Consider the following 25,069-nt stretch of genomic DNA (forward strand, 5'->3'; position numbering starts at 1 on the left):
CAGTGTGCTCATTAACTATAAAAGGAATAGTTCATTGCTGGTACTTGGCTACTGGAAAGGGGGGATGAAAATATCATCTTTCCCCACTGGCAAATTCTGCCCCATTCCGATTCATGACTTAAATGCTCTGGTGGTGAAACAGAAAAGGAAGGAGGAGGGAGAGTGTCTCATTATTACAAATATATATAATTTGTACTTTTTTCCCCTTTTTTCCTTTAAAAGTCCAGAAGAATAAGGTAACAAAATAATCTGTCATCATTGCCACCTCTGCCTGTTTCTCCAACTGATTGGGATCCTCCTCCCTATAGGGATAGCAACTGGAGTTGGCCAGGTTGGGCACTGGTGGAGGGGCCACACTCAGCAGTGGACCAACCCAACAGGATGAACCCCCTCAAACCCTAGCTCTGGTCAACTGCCACAGATTAACCCCATTCTCCAATAGGAAGGTGGGAGGAGCTGCCACCCATTTCTGCTGCCAGGTACCCACTAGGGCAACCAGAGTAGGGCCTTGCACCATAGCCTTCAGTAACCTGCCATCTGCACTTCCTCCCTTCACGGAGCCCAGTAAAACTAACTGCCCTGTAGGCAGAAAAAGAAGAAAAAGCTAGCAAGTTGAATTGTTAGGGTTGCCAACCGTCCCAAATATTCTGGTTACTATTTTAATTATCTGGTTTTAATTACTTATACATAAGCTGCTCTGGAACCCTTGTCAGCTGAAGAGTAGGATAAGAATATTTAAAATAAATAAAGTCACACATTTGCATAGGCGAATCTGACTTTAGCAACAACGTGGACTAGGGTCTGCAATAAACACCAGATTACCACAAAGTGATTCACTTGCTTTTGAAATATTGTTCTGCAATGAAGTCTGTTTTCTATTTGAATGAGGTTGAAATTTAAGAATGTCCGCACAGTCTGATGCCTGATTCCTATACATCATTTTGCTTATGATTTCAACAAGAACAGGCACCTGACTGTGTGGACATTCCTTAATTTCAGCCTTTATTCACATAGTCTTCATTGCATGGCACTCATGGACTAGGCTGTTTAATCCAATAAAGTGCGTATGGTGGTAGATCTTGTGATCAGCTGCTGTAAGTCCCAGTAGCATCAGACAAGATGCTCTGCTGTCATGCACCGTGGAACAACAGCCAGATGGCACAAACAGCCAGAAGCCCCATTCATGCCAACAGCTCACTCAGGATGTACCAGAGCAGGTAAGGTGACAACAGGGCAGTTCATGGGCAGCTTGGGGGAGGAGAAGGGTGGAGTGCCAGACAGGCAGGCAGAAGTTCAAAGTCAAAAGGCAGTAGATCTCAGCAGTAGTCACACACACTGGGATCTTATCACCCTTTTCCTGTCTCTACACACCCTATGCTATGTTAAATAGCTGGCATAGTTCTAAATAGAATAGCACAGCTATGCTAAATAGAGGCATAGACCCATTAGCAGCCAGGTGGTTTATTTTAATTTACTTTCCCATAATCTGATCACCCCTACCATAGGATGCAGTGCATGTGGTGATGCAGTGGATGTCACTGCATCATGTAGGCTCATTTGGGCGGGGAGGCTAGGATTGGGGCATTTATAGCAAGACTGTTAAATACCAGTGTTCTATGCTGTGGTCACTCAATCTGATCTTTGGTCTACCATAGGAACACATGCTTTTTCTCTAAACTAAACTGTGGTCTGTCCAAATTCCAAGGTTTGGAACACAATTCACTAAAATGCGTGATTTTGGGTGACTCAGCAACTTGTGAGTTGCATGCATGGAAGACTGAAAAAGACTTGAGTCAGGGGCCCCCTGACTTGCACTCATCCCCATGCATGCTGACTCAAGTCTGCCTGTGTCTGGGTGTGTTTACTTACTGTTTTTGCAGTGTAAAAAAACCTCATGGGGCCAGCATTCCAACAGGCAAGCAGCAGGGAGTACCAGCCAGGAGGATGAAAGGGTTAATGCATCCAAGCAGGAGGAGGGAAGTGGGAGAAAGTTCTTTTGCTCATCTGTGATAGGAAGGAAGGAACAGATGGTCACTGGATGCAGGATGGGCAGTCTGGTATTTTTATTGGCTGAGAGAGAGCAGGAAGAGGAACCCAAGGGGGTTCTTACCTTACAATTGGCCGGAGGGAGAAAAAGGAGATGTAGAAGGGGGGGAGAGAGACAGTTCATAGCAATCACACTTTCCACCATGGCTGGTGGAGAGAGGGAAGTGTCAGTGAATGACCAGCTGCAGTGGGACTACTTCTGAGTAGGGCTGCAAAGGATTGGGTCATCCTGGTAAGCCTCCCAGCTGCTGCGTGTGATTCTCCTCCCTCTTGTCACTTCTGTCCCCACTCTCTAGCACTCCCTTCCACCCTGCCCTGTTTACAGATAGGATGGGACAGCAGGGGGGTGAGTAAAGAGAACTCCAACACACACACACCCCTTGGAAGCAGCCCCATTTTTTCCATAGTAGGCTTTTCAAAGGGAGGGGCAACTTGACTCAGGCCTTTTAGAGTCACTAAAAAGTGACTCAGAAAGTGCCCCCATTATGACTTGTTTTTGAGTCGAGTCGCAGGGGTGGTGACTCAGTGACTCAAGTCAAGCCACGCTGGACTTGCCCTTCTCTGCCAAATTCTATATCTGAAATTAACAGCAGATACCCTTTTAAAAAATCATATTTCTTTTCCTTTGCAAAGAGACTCCCCATCTCCTCTTCTCAAAAGGTGAAAATGATTGTAGCAGTTTTAAAAACTGTTGCTATAATAATTGCACATGCCTTTCCACCCCTATGCATTGTAGGTAGGTACAATTAGCTTTCCTTCATGTTTCTCTTCAGTCTGTGGAGCTACCATGATATACTGTACATTTTCCTTGGAATAAGATTTCTTTCTGTTAAGGGATGTAATTCAGACCATATGGTCCTGCAATTACTGTTTAGCCACATATGTCAATCTGAAGTGGTTTGCATCACAGACTTTGGTTTTGCAGAGATCTGAATCATTCACTGCCTTTAAAAGTCTTCCAACATCTGGTTAGTCTTGATTTTAGCCTCGTTACAATTGTTTTCCTTTTTTGTTTATCCATATTTGAACCAATGGCAAGCAATCTCATCACTCAGATTCAGAAATAATTAGTATCTGGGAAACTTTGCTTGTCAAGAAACGGTTGTATTTTTGTACAGAATTTCTATCTATCAAGGACATTTTCTTGTGTTTAGAAACTATTCCCATTCTGAATGTTCATTCTCTACAATGGAAAATGCTCTGTATTGATAATATCACCAATAATCCCCTTGTTCAAGTAGTGTCATTGCTAAATAACTATATTCCCCCCTAAAATTCTCTGTCATTCTGTACAGTTGCTTGTCTTTTATTTGAAGAAGTCAACAATTCCTCATTTTCATGGTTGTGAATTATCTTCCTAAATACAAATTATATCTTAAAAATAAGCAAACTTACAGTCCAGTCCTACTCAATTCCCTGCACAGTGATGCTGCTGTGCTGATATGGTACCTGCTGTATCCCGCAGGAACATTTTTGCCTCCAGAGGCCTCTTTAGGGTAAGGGAATATTTGTTCCCTTTCCCTGGGGTAAGTCCACATGGAACTGGGTTGGGGCTGGGAAAAAGGACAGGATGTCAGAATGAGCTGCTGCTGCTGATATCACCCCATTCCTGGCTACAATTTGTCCTCCTCCCCACCTTAACAATGCCCCATTCTTTTGCCTTCCCACCCCATTCCACCCCATCCCCACCTCCCTCCCACCCCTGCACTGACTTATTAGCACCAGTGGGTATCCTCAGTGTGCTGGCATGTGGAGCCAGCTGCTCATCACTTACAGCGGTTATCAGGATGCACTGGATGTCAGGATGTCACGTTTTGCGACAGTCACAAAAGAATAAGTGTTCTATTAAGAATAAGTGTAAGGCCCACATAGGATTGGGCCAATAGTGGGTTCTGTTAAGAATAAGTGTAAGGCCCACATAGGATTGGGCCAATAGGCTGCAATGCTATACACATGGCCCAATCCTATTTCCCCTGGTCCTATAATGCTTCTGCCCAGATTCTTTGGTCAGAGCTGCCATCTGCCTGCCTGCCAACCTTGCATTCACCCTATCTCACTATCTCAGCAACCAGTGGGGACCTTTGTTATGACTGCTGAAATGGAACATTTTATTGCCAGAAGGGCAAGGTTCTTTTCAGAAATGGGAAGCAATGGAACAGACCAGTGGGAGAAAGACTGAAACCAAGATTTATTTGCTTTGCACAAGCAACAATCCCCCAGACGGACAGAATAATATACAATGTTTATATCCCTCAGCATAGAAGTAGTGCCTTCTTCTAGCAATACGTTCCTCTTGTGGGCAAGTTTACCGGGCACTCCTGTAGTCTCCACGTGCCAACCCCAGATGCATGACTAATGGGTTTTCCAGGGTCCCTTTTAAACAATAATGTGAGGGGGGAAAGTATATACTGCAATTTCCTGAGATGTGGTTTCATCCAGGCATGTGACCTTGGCTTGGTGCCCTGAACATCTCATATGATAAGGCAAGGAAGACATCCTTACTAACAGGTATGAAAACTAATTAAGCATGATTCAGCAATTTTAGAAAGCTTAACCCAATACTGACAGAACAGACTAACCATAGGGAAGAACTTGTGCAGACCACTAACTCTTCAAAATGCACAGGTTTTCTGCAATCTGCCAATACAAACATATCTGCTGAATTCTAAGTTTGTCTTTGAAGTGCCGTATCTCACTGATCATTCTACAAATGTTGACCACCTAGAATCTAGGTTGTCCTTCTGGGGAAAGAAAGACCCATGACTGGTACATTTATTTAACGCAAAACTTTTCCTCCATGTTTCATGGAATGATGGGGTTGAATACCAAACCATCTTCTGCTTTCATGACAGGCTTAATTTCCTTTTCCATCTGGCACATGGGATACGAAAAGGCTTTTTGAAATAGGGGCCAAATGACATAGTAACAGATGAAGGGAAATAGTCACTCTTCAGCTGTAAAACATTTATTTTGTTCATTTTTAAAACTATAGCTCAGCGTTTTTCAACTAGTGTGCCGTGAGGCAGCCTCAGGTGTGCTGTGGGGCCAGAGGAGGGAGGCAGCAGCTGCAGGCAGATGGGGGGAGGGAGAATGTGAGGCAAGTGATTCTGGACCTTTGGAAGGTGCGAATGAGCGAGGGGAGGGACAGCAGGAAAAGTGCTAACTGCAATTATGAGATGGGGCAATGTCCCTATGGGAGGGGGAGAGGAGGAGAGAGAAGTGCTAATTGCCTGCTCCTGTATTTGAGAAAAAAAGAGTGCAACCAAATGTCCAATTATAGGCATGTCTACTCAGAAGTAAGTCCCACAGGCACATTCCCCCCATGTCCCCCCCCCCCAGTCTTTGGCTGCAATCCTAACCACACTTTCCTGAGAGTAAGGACTGACTTCTGAGTAGACCTGGTTAGGATTGTGCCCTTTGTCATGTAATGATTTAATTGTATTAATTATATTAATTAAAAATTAATTGCAATGTAGTCATTTAATGTAAGTAAAAAACTGGGAGTGTGCCTTGACAATTTTAGTGCCTTGACAGTGTGCCATGAGCTGAAAAAGGTTGAACATGGCTGCTATAGCTGGTACAGCTGTTTGAATGAACATTCATTTAGAATAAATAGCAGTGTGTTTACGAAACTAGGAATGATGCCACTTTTCAAAGCTGGGGGTATACAAAAATGAAGAGTCTCCTTGTTCCTCTATTGACAACTTATGCCAGAATCCAAAACCTCACAGAGATCCAGAGTGCACAAACCTTCATGCAGAAGGAGTTGCATGCACTTCCATTTATACTCCCACCAACAGAACTCCATATGCATATAAGAACCCCAGCATGCATCTCAAACCTACTGGATCATTTCAGTGCATTCTGAAAGGAAATGATTGCTTTACAGTGTTGACACATTTTTGAAAGTCAATACATGTGGGTACGTCTAACCAAGATAGTTTTCGATTTGCGGAATAATTCTAATTGTGGAATAATGCCTTTCGCCGACATTGGCTGACTTCAGTTTGGGATCAGTTATCTGTAGGTGGAGGTCTGATGTCTGATGGAGTGTGTGTGTGTGTGTGTGTGTGTGTGTGTGTGTGTGTGTGTGTGTGTGTTTTAAAATTCCTTGGCTATTGAAACTGCAGACTTTGTACTTCTTCATAACGAAATGTCACCAAATTGGAAGCTTAATACAGCTCCTGCCTTGTTATACACGGATTTTTTTATACACGGATTTGACTCAACACAAATGGTCACTGCAAATGAGAAGGAATGTGCTGATCCCTGGAGAAGGGGAAAAATGTATCCCTTTAAAATCAGTGTAAAAAGCTGAACAGTCCTTTAACAATAGCCTCATTAATGAGAGGGGGGGCAGCTAGCTGACAATCCATCAATCCTTCTCTCTCCAGGTGACCCCTCCCTTCCCCCTGAGCATGTGAAAGAAAGGTGATCACTTTGCATTGGTGAAGGGAGGGGCTGGGTGAAGCGCCTTTGTAAGCGCTTGGAGGAGAACTGATTGATGGACTATCTTCTTAATGACTCTTATCTTACATCACAAAGATCAGCAAGGCTGTTTTTAAATCACCAGAGCAAAGAAACTTTGTTTTTTAAATTTGCTATAGTGCGTCTTTTGCCATCCATGTGAGTTCTGGGAATGGAACCCATGCAAATAATGAGGCTCAACCTGTATTCTTGGAAAACAAAATCGGTTCTAATAAAAGAAATGACCCCAACATGCCATAACTTCAGTAACTGCCCAATCCTGTCCTTCACCACTCCACAGCATGGAGTCACACCACTGCTATTTTGCTGGCATATGTTTGAGGAGAGGAAGGTGCAGGGCAGGGCAGGTCACAGAATCAAGGATAGGATCCAGCATGCACTTTTGCTGCCAATATCCATCCCCTCCAATCCACTTCCTGCCCCCTGACTTCCCCACTTCCTACCCCAAATCTCTCCCAAACCATCTATGAACTGCCCCCCTCCACCACCTGTCCTAGACTGGTGGAGTACCCAGCAATTCCAGCACATGCACAAAGCATGCAGTAGGATCCTATCCCCTATTTTTGAACCAGCACTACCCCTTTTCTCTCCTCAGACTTTCACCAGCTATATAGCTGGCATAGGTATGAGTAGATCCATAGGCCATCAAGAAGCCTAAGGAGAGATAAGGGAAAAAATAATTTCCTCTTACTTCTCCCAGGCCTCCTGATTAAGAACATAAGACGAGCCCTGCTGGATCAGGCCAAAGACCCATCTAGTTCAGCTATCTGTATCTCACAGTGGCCCACCAAATTTTTCAGGGAGCACAGGGGAGGGCACCTGCATCCTGGTGCCCTCCTCTGCATCTGGCAGTCAGAGGTCGCCTACCTCTGAAACCAGAAGTTTGCACATACCTACCACAACTTGTAACCCGTGATAAACATTTCTTCCAGAAATTTTTCCAATTCCCTCTGCCCACAGGATTGGACAGAAAATCACCTCTTTTATGGCTGTTTGCTTTTCATGACCACAGAGATATGGTTTCACGTGGATATGATCAAAGTAAACTGCCTTCAACCATGTGAATTGTTTCACTTGACCAAAGTTAGAGGTCAGGTGGGAGAAGGATACTGCTGACTGCATAGTGAATGACAGTAGCTGGAGGGGGGCAAAACAGTAAGTACCGCAGGCACTGCAATGTGCCGTAGAAGCAGCCCCTCCCACTTGTTGTCGGAGCCATTCCAGGCAGTGATGGGAATGTGTGGGTGCTCACCAAACCAAACAGCTCTCCTGCACACTGCTGTTGCTGTCCTGTTGCTGTTGGCAAGTGGGAGAAGCTGCTTACATGGCATATTGTGGCACCTGCAGTCAGGGCTTTTTTTCTAATGGAACGCGGGGGGACGGAGTTCCGGCACCTTTTTGCAGGGGCCCCTCCCCTTTGGAGGCATTCCAGGAGGCGGGGAGCAAAATAGAGGCATTCGCTGGGTGGGTGCTGGGGGGTGCAGGGTGGGCGGGCTCCTGGCCCCTGCCTGACCGCACAACGACCCCCTCCTGCCCCCATCTCCAAGCTGTTGCCTGAGCCCAGCCCACCTCCCCTCCCCCCGCGCTCTGCTTCCCAGCGCAGCTTCCAAGCCGGTGGAGGGCGCGGGGGACACACGCCGATGCCGAGGAGGAGGACGGACGGACGGACAGCCAGCCAGCCAGCCAGGGAGACGGGCTGCAGCACCCACGGAACGCCCAAGTACTGGCTTGGTGGAGGAGGAGGGGAAGGAAACTGGCTGGTGCAGCCCCGTGCCAATCTGCAGCATGAGCCTAGGCATGTCTACTCAGAAGTATGTCTCATTGCGCTCAATGGGGCTTGCTCCTGGGAAAGGGTGCCTAGCCTTGCAGCCTGAGAGCCCAAGCATGTCTACTCAGAAGTAAGTTCCACTGTGTTCAATGGAGCTTACTCCCAGGAAAGTGTCATAGCCTTGCAGCCTGAGTAGACAAGCAGAGGAGGGGCTCTGTGGCTGCAGTCCTCTCCACACTTTCCTGGGAGGAAGCCCCACTGCCTCTAGTGGGACTGACTTCTGAGTAGACAGGCAGAGGAGGGGCTCTGAGGCTGCAGTCCTCTCCACACCTTCCTGGGAGGAAGCCCCACTGCCTCTACTCGGACTGACTTCTGAGGAGACAGCCATAGGCTTTGACTCTGAGGCTGCAGTCCTCGCCACACTTTCCTGGGAGGAAGCCCCACTGCCTCTAGTGGGGCTGACTTCTGAGTAGACAGGCACAGGAGGGGCCCTGAGGCTGCCATCCTATCCACAGTAAGCCCCATTCACTAAAGTGGACTTCTGAGTAGACATGCATAGGATTGGGCTCTTAGGCTGTAATCCTAGGCACTTTCCTGGGAGTAAGCTCCATTGACTAGAACAAGACTTATTTCAGAGTAGACATACCTAGGATTGGGCTCTTAATCCTGGCAGAGATATATATCTGCACCCGTTTTCACATGCTAAGGGCAGGTGAAAAGGGATTCTACGTGTGTACAATGTGCTGTCCAGCCTTGCCAGAGATCCTCCTCATCCTTCCCCCACAAGCATGCCCTCCGCCAGCCAGCGTTTGCAGCTCCTCTCCAGCAATGCCAAGCAGCTACTCAGGGCAGCAGAGAACATACAATTGCATGCCAAGTGCCTTCCCAAAGACACAGAGTATTCTGATACCTGAATTAAACCATATTTAATCGCTTGTTTGCAAACGTAGCTGTTTCTATGTGCACCTAAGGACAGAATTCCTTTTTTGTTCTTACTCCCACAGTTGCTTAGAGTAATTTTACTACATGGAACTTTTCAGAATCCATTCACTGCTTCCTCTCCTTGAAGTAGTGCCACACTACATACTACACGCTACAAGTGCACCTGTACAGTATTTTTCCCCGTGTGTAGAAAAAATAGCTAGGGGGAAGGGGATGTGGAGATTGACAGCCCAATCCTATGCATGTCTACTCAGAAGTAAGTTCATCTTTAGGGGGGAAGCACATAAAAAATATTTTATTTCTCCAATAAAAAATGGTAAATAAATAAATAAATAAATAAATAAAAGATTAACAAGTTGTGAGTTCCTGCACCTTTTTATTTACAAAAAAAGCACTGCCTGCAGTACTTACTGTCTTGCCCCCCTTCTAGCTATGCTACTGATGATGATAACTATTGCAGGTTGTTATTTAATTATCATGGGTATAATCTTAAATTTATTTAGTCTTGACTGATTTCATATACACACATACACGCACACACTTTTAATTGGGAAAAATCTTTTCATGAAGTCAATTTGTTACTTAGCAGCTATGTGGGCCTGATCTGGATTGGGCCCATGGAGATGGGAATAGGGTTAAAGGCTCCCTTCTTCTGGCCATGGTCCTGAGATACAAAGGGGCTTGATCCAGCTGCTGCTTGCTCAGTTGAAAACAAGTCCTCAGCCTAAATAACTAGATTAGCTTCACATGTAATTTGGTCCTTATATATGGACAGGCTAAGGTTTTGCTAGAAACCAATGGGACTTATAATAATACTAATGGACCAATTCTACCTAACTCCCCATGCAGTGATGCATGCAGCAGTACCAATGCAGCACCTACTGAATCCCAAGGGAGTGTTTTGCCCTCAGGAGGCCTCCTAAGGGGAAGGATAAGCCCCTGGGTCCAGTGAGTCATGTCAGACCTGCACCACCAATTTTCACTGGTGAAGTTCGTTTTGATCCATGAAGGTGGAGTGGGCCTCAGAATGGGGTTAGGATTTTGCAGCAGCCACTGCTACTACACCACCCCCTTCATGGATCCAATCTGCTCACACCCCACCCCATCACCTTCCTGTTCCATCCACTTCCTGCACCTGATCCACCTCCCTACGCCAGGCCTGTCCCACCTCCCCGACCATCCTATCTGTGTTGATGGGTCTTTGCTGGTCTGTTGGCACATGGCTCCCCACTAGTGCAACATGAGACTCCACGCACTGCCAGAATATCTTTTGTGACTGCCATAAGGCAGTTTACGCTGGTGGAATGCTTTTTCCACCAACTGGGCATTGGGCTGTAAATGTTCTTTCGGTCTTTAATATATTGTTACACTGTGTCCTCAAAACTGTACAGGATAAAAATCAAACACAAATAAGGAAATGTGGTAGAAAATATTACCAACCATGAGTGCTATTTCTGCTCTGTAGATGGGGGGGCCTTCATGATGAAGGGATTAGGTTCCAGTAAGAAATGGAACACAAGCTTTCTCAAAACATGTCTTGAGAATAAATAACTTAATAAACTTTTTTTAAAATGCTGAATTCCGTACATCTGAATGCACATTTACATGGCCCTTATGTTTATCGTTGGGTTGCCATTCATTTAAAACTTCCAGTTTTATCCAGAATGAACCAACCCAAGGAACAAAATAACTTCCTCTTTATAAAATGTGGAAGAGTTTGTAAGATTTTTTTAAAAGTTTCTCAGCACATCAAAATATAATCCTCAGAAAACGTAATAACTATTTGTCCAGCACTTTACCACCACACATCTCCCAAGGAGACCTTTCCTAGATTTCTTTCAGCGGCTTCGTAATAGCAGCCAAACCTTTAATGGAAGAAGCAAAGATCCTATAAAAAGAACAGAAAAAAAGAATTGCACACATTGTCAGGTAATAATTAATGTGCCTAGCAAAAATACATTTCCTGGCTAATGCCTGACCACAGAGATTGCTTTTGTAAACCCTTGGGATTCAGTTTGGCCAGCCTTGGTTAACAGCCCAAGCCTATGCATGCCTTCTGTGAAGTAAGTCCCATTGAGTTCAATCAGGCTTACTCCGAGGTAAGTCTGCATAGAATTTCAATCTTGATCTCTTTTCCAGTAAAGCAGAATGAACCAGCAACACAAGGAAACTAATTAAAGAAGTGCGCAATAAATTACTGCTATGAAATGTAATCAGCGGAAATTACAAAACAACTTGGAAGGAAGAACTTTGTGGTGATCTAAACAAGCAAACAAAAAAACCTCTACAAATCAATGTTTTCATACGAAAGGATTGTTGGGTATGTGTGAAGAAGATTCAAAACCTGCCTGCTACACTCTTTATTTCCCCCCCCCCCTTTAAATCAGGCAAAATCATTGGTACATATTGAACAATATAACTTCTTGCTGTTTATCTCTCCCTTGTCATGGAAATATCAAACATAATTACCACCTTTTACTGTTGTGCTGCTGAAGGTTACACTTTCACTTCTCCCTTTCCACAGAGTCTTTTTGGACACTGGAATAGTATGCTGGAGGTAAGAATTCCCCTGGGTATTTCCTATATTCAGCACATTTAGATAGGGATTGTGGGGAGCAATCCTTTTTAGAGTCTCACTTGGTGCACAATTATGGATTTTTCTCTCAGGAGTAATTAAAAAAGAGGCCATCTGCGTTTCAGATCTTTTTCTCTTATCAGGTCTTACCACTGGGGCATAATTGCTTTTGGGTTCCAATCGCCTTTGTGGGGAACTCTCTCTTGGACTTGTGAGGCACAACTTCAGATTCAGGCATATTTGTTTTATGACTCATAAAACTTCTCACACCAACTTCTTTCCCTATTAATCAAGGGTGCCCAAACCCCGGCCTTGGGGCCACTTGTGGCCCTCGTGGACTCCTAATCCAGCCCTTAGGGAGCCTCCAATCTCCAGTGAGCCTCTGGCCCTCCGGAGACTTGCTGGAGCCCGTGCTGGCCTGATGCAACTGATCTCAGTGTGGTGGCCAGCTGTTTGACCTCTTGCATGAGCTGTGGGATGACAGTTCCCTCCACTGATTGCTGTTTCACATCTGTGATGCAGCAGCGGCAGCGAAGGAAAGGCTGGCCTTGTTTTGTGCAAGGCCTTTTATAGGCCTTGAGCTATTGCAAGACCTTCATTCATTCATACAAGTTCCATCTCTGATATATTCATTTATGCAAATTTATTCAAATTTGAAATGTAAATTAATTCTTTTTTCCCCAGCCCCCAACACAGTGTCAGAGAGATGATGTGGCCCTCCTGCCAAAACGTTTGGACACCCCTGCCTATTAATGATCAAAATAATCCAACAGATCAGCTTTCTCACCAGGGGCATCAGAGAAAATTGAGGCTGGACATTGGCCAAGGTTCCATTAAAATTAGAGGGCCTTTTTGGGTCAGCCAACCCCTGGAACTGCCCTCCCATTACAGTGGCAGCAGGGTGCAAGTCAGCAGAGAAATGTGCACCACCACTGTGGCAAGCACTTGTCTCTGCAGAAGGTCCTCCAGAGGTGCCTGCAGCATTGCAGTGGTGAGGGCATGGGTCTCAGCAAGTGCCTAGTCATGCCAATCGTTTAATACCATCTCTCCTGGGGTTAGAAAAGATCATGCGCACCCACCTATCATTCAGAAGCAGAAGTGCTCCAAGGGAAAAACATGATGGAAAAGGGCTAGGAAGAAAAAGGAATTGATATATGCCATTTTGAGATTCTTGTGGGTAGGGTAAGATACAAATGAGACACATACTAGAGAGTTTCACTTCTCAGAGTCTCAGCTAGACTTACTAGGATGGGTGCGTGGGTGGGTGGGTGTGTAATATCATCTCAAGGTCAGATGCTGCCCACAGGCTGCCATTTGGTCATCCTTGGCATAATTAGCAAGCTGCTATAAAAGCAAGAATTCAGGAGAGGGGGGGAAATACTGTCAAAACTCCAACTGCAGAGATCAAATATTCATGTTACACAGTGCTCAGTCAAATGTGTGCCTTGTCCCAGATAGTGAACTGAAAAACTAACAGCAGGATTTTTTTTTTCCTTCAAAATCCAGTTGGTAGTAAAGAACCATAGTGGAAAGGATACACTTGAAGGAGTGAGCATTAAAACAGCCACAACAAACTGCTGAAAATGTTATATCAAAAACTGGTACCAAAGAAAACTAAAACTTTGAAGAAAGCTTCAAAGAGAACGAAGCTATGCAGCCCATTTCAGAGGTGCCATTTGCAAAATGGAACTTAACGCAAGGTTAAAAAAATCATAGTAATCCATCTTTATTGTTTTGGGCCCTGACCATGGCCATAGTATGTTCACAGAAAACCATCTTGATTCCTGTATTGGAATGTCAATATCTGGTTAAATTACATTTTGGACCAATCTGGTCTGTAATCGTTCCCACTGCAATCTCCACTATAATATCTGAACAAAACATTTCAGGTAAAAATGTGAATCCTGCCTCAGGATTGTTCAGAGCCCATATGGAAATGCATCTCTTCATCTGACACTTTAATTTAGAGCATAAACAGCACTCGTTTGACATCTACCCAGTTGCACTTCTTGGATCTGTAATTGTCAAGCCTAGTGAGCAGTAAATGTCAATTCTGCAGTCTAAAGCCTGTCGTGGGTTTTTCCCCCATAGGATATTAGCCTGCCTCAGCCAAATTTCAGCAACTTTGAATTCCAAATGCCTTGAGAGTGCTTGAGGGTCATGACTAAATGCTCCTTTTCCTCTGGTTATCATCCTAGTTTTCTTTACTTAGCAGCTGTTAATGCCTTTCTCAAGTATTTCTCCGTGTCTATCACATAGATACCACTTCTTGACATGTATTAATAGATGCAGTGACTGGGAGGAGAGTAAGGGCATCTCTTTCAATTCACTAATGCACTTCACATTGGAATCCATTTCTTTATTGCCCCTCCCTGCAACATGTTTCATACAGTGATTTATCCCTAGATGATTATGTTTCCACTGAAATTTTTCATTGGTCCTTTCAGTGTCCCAGACCCAGCAACTCTGCAGTATGATGTACTTATGGTCTGCTGGGCAAGCAGAGGCTGACCAAGATCCTTCAATACCACAGTTAAACCTCTGCACAATACAGCCACCATGCAAAAAATGATAGATAAGAGTCCATTTATATTGTGATGCTGTTACCCCAGAAACATGACAAAGGGTGCAATCCTAACCAGCACTTATGCCGGCATAGGTGTCCCAGGAGGGTCGCAAACGTGCCATAAAGAATGTTGGCGTCTCCGTGGGAGGAAGCTGGATCGGCACTTCTAGATGCGCCAACGCACGGAGGCCAGCAGAAGCCTCCGCAGCGGCTTCCTCACTGCCGCTTGTGCCAGTGTGCTCGCAACAACACAAGCGGCAAAGGTAGGTGTGGGGGGGCATGGAGGAGGTGGGAGGGAGGCATTTCTGGACAGGGGGAGGGCAGGCGATGGGCAGCCCGGGGGCAGGCGCATGGGGAGCCAGAGCCAGGGCTGGGACCCAGCAGTTATCCAGTTATCTGGGGCAGGGATCCAGATCCCAACCCCTATCCCCAGGGAGAATGGAGCGGCTTCAAGCCACTCCACTCTCCTTGAGGTCCAAGAAGACCCATTGGGGTGAGCAGCCCTTACCCAAGGGTAACGGGAAGAGATTCCCCTTGCCTCTGGCTGAGCCGCTGCAGCCAACGAACCTGCATTGGATGCAGCGCAAGCCTCCTGGCTTGCCTGCTCCAGTGCAGGTTTGGATTGCGCCCAAAGGTGCTTACACCAGACAAAGATGCTCACACCAAAGTATTTTCTTGTAAAAGCCCATTATAAGAGGTTTCATACAACCTTAAGAGCTAGTCATTTTCAGGAGTTGTCACTTATTGTCATTAGGCTATCATACATCACTTATAAAGCATATCATTATATGTGTGGAGGCACATTTAGATAACTGACAACCCAATCCTATTAGCATCCTACACCACTGGAATGAGCATTTTTTTATGACTGTTGCATTTATGGTTGTTGCAAAACGTGACACACCATTCAGTGTGGCCTGGCCACTGCAAGTGGTGAGTGACTGGGTCTGCAAGCCAGCGGCTGCTGGCACCAGTAAGGCAGCACGTGGGGTGGGAGGAAGGCAGGGAGTGAGCAGAATGGGGCAGGGCAAGGAGGAATGGGATAGAATTTTCAAGGACTTCTTGGCTTTTAAAGCTTCCTTGACTGCCTTCATGAGACAGACAGAGAAGGGTCAATAAGAGAAAGAGAAACAAACAAACCTATTATTTCAATTTGTCACCCATTTTTAAAATTTTTAACCATTGAACATGGGAGGTAACAAATGCTCAAATATATCTTTGTTTCAGAGTTATTGGAAATGTTTACATCCAGATTACCAAAAGTGTCACAAATGTAGCCTCTTCCAACTAATAAATCAATGAGGTGCAGTTACAATGCAGCTGCACTTTATCTGAATAGCCCGGAGAAAATCTAAAACACCCAGATGGTCAAATGTGTGTATAAACAGAAGTAATACGTTGATGGAGTTATATGGAGAAGGAATTGTCCTGGAAAAACCTCACCTTTAATTCACAAAGCTAGGAGTTTCAGAAAATGTAGGAAGTGGTAGGTTAAATGCTTTTTAGATGTCCTGAATATCACTTCTTGAGAGTACAGGCATGCCCCCAGTATCCGTGTGGGATCCATTCCAGACCCACCCACCCACATGGATACCAGGGCTCTTAAGGTGATATGAAACCCCTTATAATGGGCTTTTACATGAAAATAGTTTTCATGTAACTATTTTACATGGGTTTTATAGTACATGTTTATGGGTTTTATAGTACATGTTTATGGGGTAACAGCATCACAATATAAGTGGATGCTTATCCATCATTTTTTGCATAGTGGCTAAATTGTGCAGAGGCTTAACTGTGGTACTGAAGGACCTTGGTCAGCCTCTGCTTGCCCCAAAGACCATAAGTACATCACACCACAGACCTGCTGGGTCTGGGACATTGAAAGGCCCAATGGAAACTTTCATTGGAAACACTGTTTTAAACACTTACTGAGGTGAAAATTGACTTGACCCAAGTAAGTTTTGGAACCACTGCAGTCAGCCACTTTTTTCTGTTCTTGAGCAGTCTGCATACTCAGGATCTTTTAACACAGTTTGAGTGTGCCTTATTTGTTAAGCAATCTGGAGTATGTATGTTGGCTTTGTCGGTTTAAAACACCTTGATGTTGGTGTAAAACAACATGGTGGACCATGACAATCCTGCTAAGAAAGTCAAAGGTAGACAGGGCAAACTGATGTCAGCTGACCCCTGATGTATAAAATGTGACAGATGTATCAGCAGCTGCTCAGAAACAGATGCCTTCCACAAGAGTATTTCAGCTTACAAACACAGAGTACTGGGGCTGGGGAGGAGATTGTGAACATTGCACATCTGTGTTGTAGAATCAGGCAAGTGTCTAGTGACATTAAAACCATTAATAATTGTGTCTAACTTGGGTCTGGGCCACAGTCCAAACAAGATCCCCGAAGCTGGAATTAGAATCGGGTTCTGCCATCTGCATCAAATTCCTTCGTTTCACTGAAGAGCACTTCCTTTAACAATTTGTTCTAGAGGGAGGAAAGGAAACTGGAGCCCTGCCACCGATTATGTTCTTCCCTAAATACACAGCTTGTAGTGAGATCATGTATTGTGGAGGAGGTGCCAGAAACAAAACTCCAGGCTTATCTCTCCTCTGCCCTCCTCCTGCTTTTCAAAAATACAAATGCAGCACATTCAGAGAGTGACCCACTGGACTCTGCCTCTTTACCTTGATCCAGGAGGGGCTCCCACGTGGTCATTCCCTACAGCCTCAGGAACATATGCAAGCGGGTGCTGTGGGGTGGCTCACAGTAATGGCATCTCAGAGGCTGCATGCACAATTCCTGACACTAAATGGGCAAGCACATGTGATGCCAAGTAGATACTCATCAGTATGGTCAGCATGATAGCACTAATCCAGAGCTGCTTGTTCCTTCTCCCCTTTCCTGAAAGTTCCCCATGAATTCAGACACATGATCAGTGTTATTTCAGTGCAGTAATATTTTGCCTATCGTGCAAGTTCTCTTGCAGGAGCTTTCTTCCCTAGAATTCATGACTTCCCACTCAGTTGACATCCCCCCATTGGGGCCATCTGATTGGTTAGCCAGAGAGCATTGAGCAAGCAGTAAAGTCCCTATTGAGATGCAGTTTTCAGGCCTGGCCTCACCCTGCCAGCAGAAGCCTCATAGCCACCTCCAAGTGTCGAGGAGATCATAAGTTTTGCACTACTCCAGGTATTTAATATCACTTATCCTGGATGTGCATTTACATTAATAAAATGTATTAATAACTATTGTGTTCTGTTTAATGTAGCTGTGTATGGGTAAAACTGAAGAGATAGTCTGCTAGAGGTCTGCTAGAAGCCCTATGTGGCAATGCAACGGCCCTGGTGCAGCTTCTGCTGCCTCCCACGGAGGATTTTTGGTTGCTGGTGGTCTTCTTGGAGTAAGGGGACATTTGTCCGCTTGCCCCTGGGTAAGCATCAGCAGATGCAATGGGTCAACTTGGACCTGTGCCTGTGATAAAACTGGTGCAAGTCCATTTTGATTCTTGCAGGAGGATCAGGGTTGCAATTCAGCATGTGCCACTGCCAAACCCACCCCTTCCTGGATTCAGACCATGCATTTCCCCAGCTCATCACCATGTTGTTCATCAAGAACAAATGCTCCCTTATCTGGAGGAGGCCTCTGGGACTGTCACCTTGCAGGTTGTCTAATGTTAAAACACAAAATTAGATCTGAAAAGACAGGAAATTAATAGAACACATTTTCAGCGCTGCTGCCGCCCTGCACAATGGGCAGCTCAGGATTGGGTTGTGAGTCTTACTTTTTCTTCTTCTTGCTGGATCAGATGAGGCTCTGCCTATCCTGCCTGCACATCATCTAAAATGTGTAGCAAATCTTTGTCAAGAGATTGAAGAAGGTTGATACTTGTTCTTCAACTGCCAATAACTTCCCTTTCTCTCTGTTGGAGATGATCTCATACTGAGATGGATAAGCATTCCAATCCATGTTGCCTCCATAAGAAGAGCCCTGTTGGATCAGGCCAAGAGCCTATCTACTCCACCTTCCTGTGTTTCACAGTGGCACACATTGGGGCCTCACTAGCCCATGAGATGCCTCAGGGATGCCTTAGAAGTTTTAACTGATGAAGCTGTGAATCAAATTCATATGCTTTTCATCTATTATTTCTTCTTCTATTTCTACCCATAGTAATAGCTGAACTGGGTCTAAATAAAAGGTGCAAAGCAGCAATTTCCTTCTGCATAGCAATTGTAACTTACATGTCTTAAATTCATCAGTTGCTATTTTTTTTTAGGTTCAAGCCTGCTTTGTTTTATTAGGAAGTCTGTTTTGGCAGATTTACAAGTATGAATCAGACAAATGTATTACAACAAAACCTGTTTGCTATAATCACAAGACCAAAAGAATGAGTACCTATGATTTAACAATTCTTTTGTTCGATCTCCTCGGTGGCCTGTTTGTGTGTTTATCATATAAAATGCAATTCTAGCTGAAAGTGCAATCTGTATTCTCATTCTACTGCTGTGAGATGCCTGTCATTTGAATTGACAATTCATTTTCCCAAAAAGATTACATTTGAACATTTTACTGAGTGGTGGATTCATAAGACTTTACGAGTTGACTTTTCAGTAATCTGGGGTCAAATGTGGGGGTGCTTCTTGGCTTTGAGAAAGCCCAATATGAGTTTGAATCATAGGCTTGCAGCAGATTTGGTTGCAACTTGAAAACCAATTTAAACACACAAGGTCAAAAATCATACACTGGAATGAAAGGTCATGTAAACTCACAGGAAGATAAGGAAAAACAAAAGTTTAATGCTGACAGTGCCAGAGTGCAATTGCCAGCTGTGTAAGATGCAAGTCAGGAAATTATTGGCAGAAATCCAGTTGTAGCCATGGACATACTATGAAGCTTTAGGCAAGCCACTGCTGTGAAGGGCTTTGCTCTGAAACATGGGTAGAAATAAATCAATAAATAAAATTTTTAATTCCAATCCACAATAGAAGAATAATAATAATACTGATCTACTTTGCAAGACTATTGTAAAGAAGATTACTGAAATAATGTATGAGACTACTTCAAACCATAGTTTCAAACCTGAAACTGAGACAACTTGTCCCCAATGCTATCCCCTCCCATTAATGACAAAGCACATGCTATATCCAGTGGGGGGGGGGGGGGCGCAAGCAGTAAATAAAAAGAGTTTCAACTTATGTCTGCATAGACTTCCTTGTGGTCTATGGGTCTCTTTGGACCTGTATTGGCAACCTTCAGTCTCGAAAGACTATGGTATCGCGCTCTGAAAGGTGGTTCTGGCACAGCGTCTAGTGTGGCTGAAAAGGCCAATCCGGGAGTGACAATCCCTTCCACACCGGGAGCAAGTGCAGTCTGTCCCTGGTCTGTCTCCCTGGCTATGGGCCTTCCTTCTTTGCCTCTTAGCCTCAGACTGTTGGCAAAGTGTCTCTTCAAACTGGGAAAGGCCATGCTGCACAGCCTGCCTCCAAGCGGGCCGCTCAGAGGCCAGGGTTTCCCACTTGTTGAGGTCCATCCCTAAGGCCTTCAGATCCCTCTTGCAGATGTCCTTGATCGCAGCTGTGGTCTACCTGTAGGGCGCTTTCCTTGCACGAGTTCTCCATAGAGGAGATCCTTTGGGATCCGGCCATCATCCATTCTCACGACATGACCAAGCCAACGCAGACGTCTCTGTTTCAGCAGTGAATACATGCTAGGGATTCCAGCACGTTCCAGGACTGTGTTGTTTGGAACTTTGTCCTGCCAGGTGATGCCGAGGATGCGTCGGAGGCAGCGCATGTGGAAAGCGCTCAGTTTCCTCTCCTGTTGTGAGCGAAGAGTCCATGACTCGCTGCAGTACAGAAGTGTACTCAGGACGCAAGCTCTGTAGACCTGGATCTTGGTATGTTCCGTCAGCTTCTTGTTGGACCAGACTCTCTTTGTGAGTCTGGAAAACGTGGTAGCTGCTTTACCGATGCGCTTGTTTAGCTCGGTATCGAGAGAATGAGTGTCGGAGATCGTTGAGCCAAGGTACACAAAGTCATGGACAACCTCCAGTTCATGCTCAGAGATTGTAATGCAGGGAGGTGAGTCCACATCCTGAACCATGACCTGTGTTTTCTTCAGGCTGATTGTCAGTCCAAAATCTTGGCAGGCCTTCCTAAAACGATCCATGAGCTGCTGGAGATCTTTGGCAGAGTGGGTAGTGACAGCTGCATCGTCGGCAAAGAGGAAGTCACGCAGACATTTCAGCTGGACTTTGGATTTTGCTCTCAGTCTGGAGAGGTTGAAGAGCTTTCCGTCTGATCTGGTCCGGAGATAGATGCCTTCTGTTGCAGTTCCAAAGGCCTGCTTCAGCAGGACAGCGAAGAAAATCCCAAACAAGGTTGGTGCAAGAACACAACCCTGCTTCACTCCGCTTCGGATGTCAAAAGGGTCTGATGTGGAGCCATCGAAGACAACAGTGCCCTTCATGTCCTTGTGGAAAGATCTGATGATGCTGAGGAGCCTGGGTGGACATCCAATCTTGGGGAGAATCTTGAAGAGGCCGTCTCTGCTGACCAGGTCGAAAGCCTTTGTGAGATCTATGAAGGCTATAAAGAGTGGCTGTCGTTGTTCCCTGCATTTCTCCTGCAGTTGTCTAAGGGAGAATACCATATCAGTGGTGGACCTGTTGGCTCGGAATCCACACTGCGATTCTGGATAGACGCTCTCTGCAAGTACCTGGAGCCTCTTTAGTACAACTCGGGCAAACAGCTTTCCTACAACGCTAAGGAGAGAGATGCCGCGGTAGTTGTTGCAGTCACCCCTGTCACCTTTGTTCTTGTACAGCGTGATGATGTTTGCATCCCTCATGTCTTGAGGTACTCCACCTTCTCTCCAGCAGAGACAAAGGATTTCATGCAGCTCAGTGACGATGATTTCTTTGCAGCATTTTAGGACTTCAGCAGGGATGCTGTCTTTTCCAGGTGCCTTGCCAAAGGCAAGGGAGTCCAGGGCCACGTGAAGTTCTTCTAGGGTTGGTTCACTGTCAAGCTCTTCCAGCACAGGCAGGCACTCAATGTTGTTCAGTGCTTCTTCGGTGACTACATTTTCTCTGGAATATAGCTCAGAGTAGTGCTGCACCCAGCGTTCCATCTGCTGCGCCCGATCCTGGATGACCTCGCCTGTGGCAGACTTCAGAGGGGCAATTTTCTTCTGTGTTGGACCTAGGGCCTGCTTGATACCATCATACATCCCCTTGATGTTGCCCGTGTCAGCTGCTATCTGTATCTCGGAACAGAGCTGGAGCCAGTAGTCGTTAGCACATCTCCTGGCAGTCTGTTGGACTTTGCTGCGAGCAGTTCGGAGGACCTGCAGGTTGCGCTCACTGGGACAGGCCTTGTATGCTGCTTGAGCTCTCCTCTTTTCCTCAATGACTGGTGTCAACTCCTCAGAGTGGGCTTCAAACCAGTCTGCCGCCTTGTTGGTCTTCTTGCCGAATATGGACAAGGCGGTGTTGTAAACGGTATTCTTGAAATGTTCCCATCTGTTGGATGCGTTTGCGTCGGCCGGGCCTGGAAGAGATTCCTCAAGCGCTTGTGCAAATTCCTCCACTTTTCTCTGATCCCGGGTCTTGCTGGTATCAATGCGAGGTCTTCCTTCCTTTTTCGTGTGATACAGTCGCTTTGTTTGCAGTTTCACTCTGCTGCACACCAGGGAGTGGTCAGTGTCGCAGGCAGCACCATGATAACTGCGTGTGATCTTGATGCTGGGAAGGCTGGAGCGTCTGGTGAGGATCAGGTCGAGCTGGTGCCAGTGCTTTGATCTTGGATGTCTCCAAGAGACTCTATGTTGGGGCTTTGTGTTGAAGAATGTGTTGCTGACACAGAGACCGTGATGACAGCAAAACTCTAGCAGGCGTTGGCCATTTTCGTTCATCCTCCCAGTGCCAAACTGACCTAAGCAAGTGGGCCATGAACTGTTATCAGCACCAACTCTAGCATTGAAATCGCCGAGGATGAACAATGGCTCTTTTACAGGGATTTTCTTGACAGTGGTGGCCAGGTCATCATAGAATTTGTCTTTGGCTTCTGCTGGAGACGACAGAGTCGGTGCATAAGCACTGATGAGAGTGATAGGTCCTGCTGATGACTGGAGCTGCAGGGACAAAATTCTTTCACTTCCCACAGTAGGTGGGATGATGGATTTCAGCAGGGTATTTCTGACCGCAAAGCCAACGCCATGTTCCCTGGTTTCGTTTGGTGGTTTTCCCTGCCAGAAAAATGAGAAATTTCTCTCCTTGACAGATCCGGAATCTGGCAGCCTAGTCTCTTGAAGGGCGACGATGTCCATCTGCAGTCTGCTCAGCTCCATGTCGATGACAGCTGTTTTGCGTGCGTCGTCTATTTCTTGCAGGTCATCAGAGAAGCCAGGTGTCATTGTCCTAACGTTCCAGGTGCCCAGCTTTGGGGCAGTAGTTTTCTGTTTTCTGTTGCATGGTGCAGAGTTGTCGATCCGCTTGTCGGTTTTCACCCTAAACCCCACGCACCCCATGAGGTTAACGGACCGTGGCGAGGCAACACCTTACTGGCTGGGGACTGCCCAGCTTAAGGCGGGCGGTAGCTGCCCAATGAGATGCAATGATCTCTCCCACCGTCGGAAGCAGCCCCTGGCGTCATGCTCTATGCCAATCGAGCAAAGACTTATAACCGGTAAACTGCTGCTTCCCGTGTTGTGCCGACGCCGTATGGCGAAGTTGGAGTGTCCTCTCCAGTGCGCGAAGCCTGGGTAAAGAAGGTATGGAGGATAGGCTGTTACCCATGCAGCAAATCCCCCCTCTCCACGTCGCTGGAATGGTCCAATGGAAAGGCAGAAGCCAATACGGTTGGTTCCAGCGGTGTCGCAGGAGTTGCCAGAACGTGACTGTGTTCAGAACGTGACATAGGTCCAAAGGAGTCAACCTTTGGACCTATGCCACCTATATTGCTAGTATAAGCCTTAGGAGAGAAAAGGGGTGTGGTGTGTTCCAAATGAAGGGTAGGACCCTGGCACACACTAGTACTGCCAGGATCCATTCTCCTCCCCACCTCAGCACTCCACCTTCCCTTCCCCTCCCTGCCCACAACATGCCCCCAAGGCTAACTTGCTGGCGTGAGCACAGTGGCAGGGCTACCACCCCTTTGGATGGTGCAACTAGCCCAACAGTAGTGTTATGTCATTGGGCCTTTTATGCACTCATTCTGCTGTTGGAAAAGGTCCATCGGATTGGGCCATTAGTGGTCAGTAGCAACTGGTTCAGTTCCTCAGATTATGGTTAAGGATGGTTAACTGATTTATTTGCTCTATTTGATTTTCTATAATCCGCTTTCTGAACTTTTTTGTTGAAAAAGAGTATAAATATATAAATATTCATAACAACAACAACTATGGTTTGGCGTTATATCTGAATTGACAAGGAATGGTTTGCAATAGTCTAGAACTGTGATCTCCAAACTGCTGGACTGCTGCATTTAGAAAAAGCCTTCCCTGCGCAACATGGCGCTTTCTGTTCTGTACTGTAGCATCTTATCTTTCCAGCCAATCTTCTCACAGACTCCAGCCAGGCAGCCACTTCTACTATCTGTTGTCCCAGCAGGTTCTGTGCCCCTAGTTCTGGGTAGAATTAGTTGCCCGGTGAGTGTTTGTGAGAAGATTGGCTGGAAAGTTAAGATGCTACAGCACGGTACAGAAAACGTCGTGCCGCATGGGGAAGGATTTTTCCTGATGCCAGATCTGGCCTGTGGGCCACGGTTTGGAGCCTGCTGGTCTAGCAAAACATATTCAGCTACTGTGATTTAAAGTCAACTTGCAAACTAAGTTGTATCCTGACTATGGCTTGAAATGGGGTTCAAATTGAAAAGCCATAATTACAGCCATTTCTGAGCTTTCAGAGAAGTGGCAAACTTCTCCAGCCCCATGCCTGGGGCAAAGTTCCACAATGGCACCCCCACAAGATGTCACCGCCCCATGCGAATCTGCCCCCCCCCCACTCACCGGAATAAAACAGAGCTTCACACGACTCCGGGACGAACCAGGGAAGCCTTCTGAGGCTTCCCCTGTTGCATATTCAGTGCTAACTGATTCAGGCTTATTTTGATTCAATGCGTGAATTAATGTGTGATATAATCTGCTATACAAAAGCACTGGGAGAAATGAATGAATGCTTATTTCAGATGCCAACAGCCTCACACTCAGTCTCTGGCATGGATTTTACACATGTAAAATCTTACCATGTAAGATTAGACAACAGAGAGAAACAATCGGAAGAAGAACAATCTATCCCAGCAGTTCTTAAACTATCCAAGAGTTTGAGAACTGCTCAGTCTTTGCAGGGGCAGGGGGATGGCAGCAACATGATTGCCACAATTGCACCACTGCCCGGGACAGAAGGTTTTTAAAAACTTTCTATAGCCCATGCCAGCCTTCAGGGGGAGCAGGGAGCCCCATGGACCTCTCTGCAGGGCAGCTCCAAAAAGGTAAAAATAACAATCGTGACCCACTTCTGGGACCAACAGAAATAGTTGCATGGATTTATCTTTATTCCCTTAAACATAAGATTCCTTTCCCCCTTGAAAATACTGTATATTCAAACATGTTGGTAATAAAGACAAATCTATGGAGTTGCTTCTCTCTGCATTGAATATTTCTTGCAGCCATTTTGATCTTTCATT

Source organism: Tiliqua scincoides, chromosome 4 (assembly GCF_035046505.1).
Source record: "Tiliqua scincoides isolate rTilSci1 chromosome 4, rTilSci1.hap2, whole genome shotgun sequence".
NCBI lineage: Eukaryota > Metazoa > Chordata > Lepidosauria > Squamata > Scincidae > Tiliqua > Tiliqua scincoides.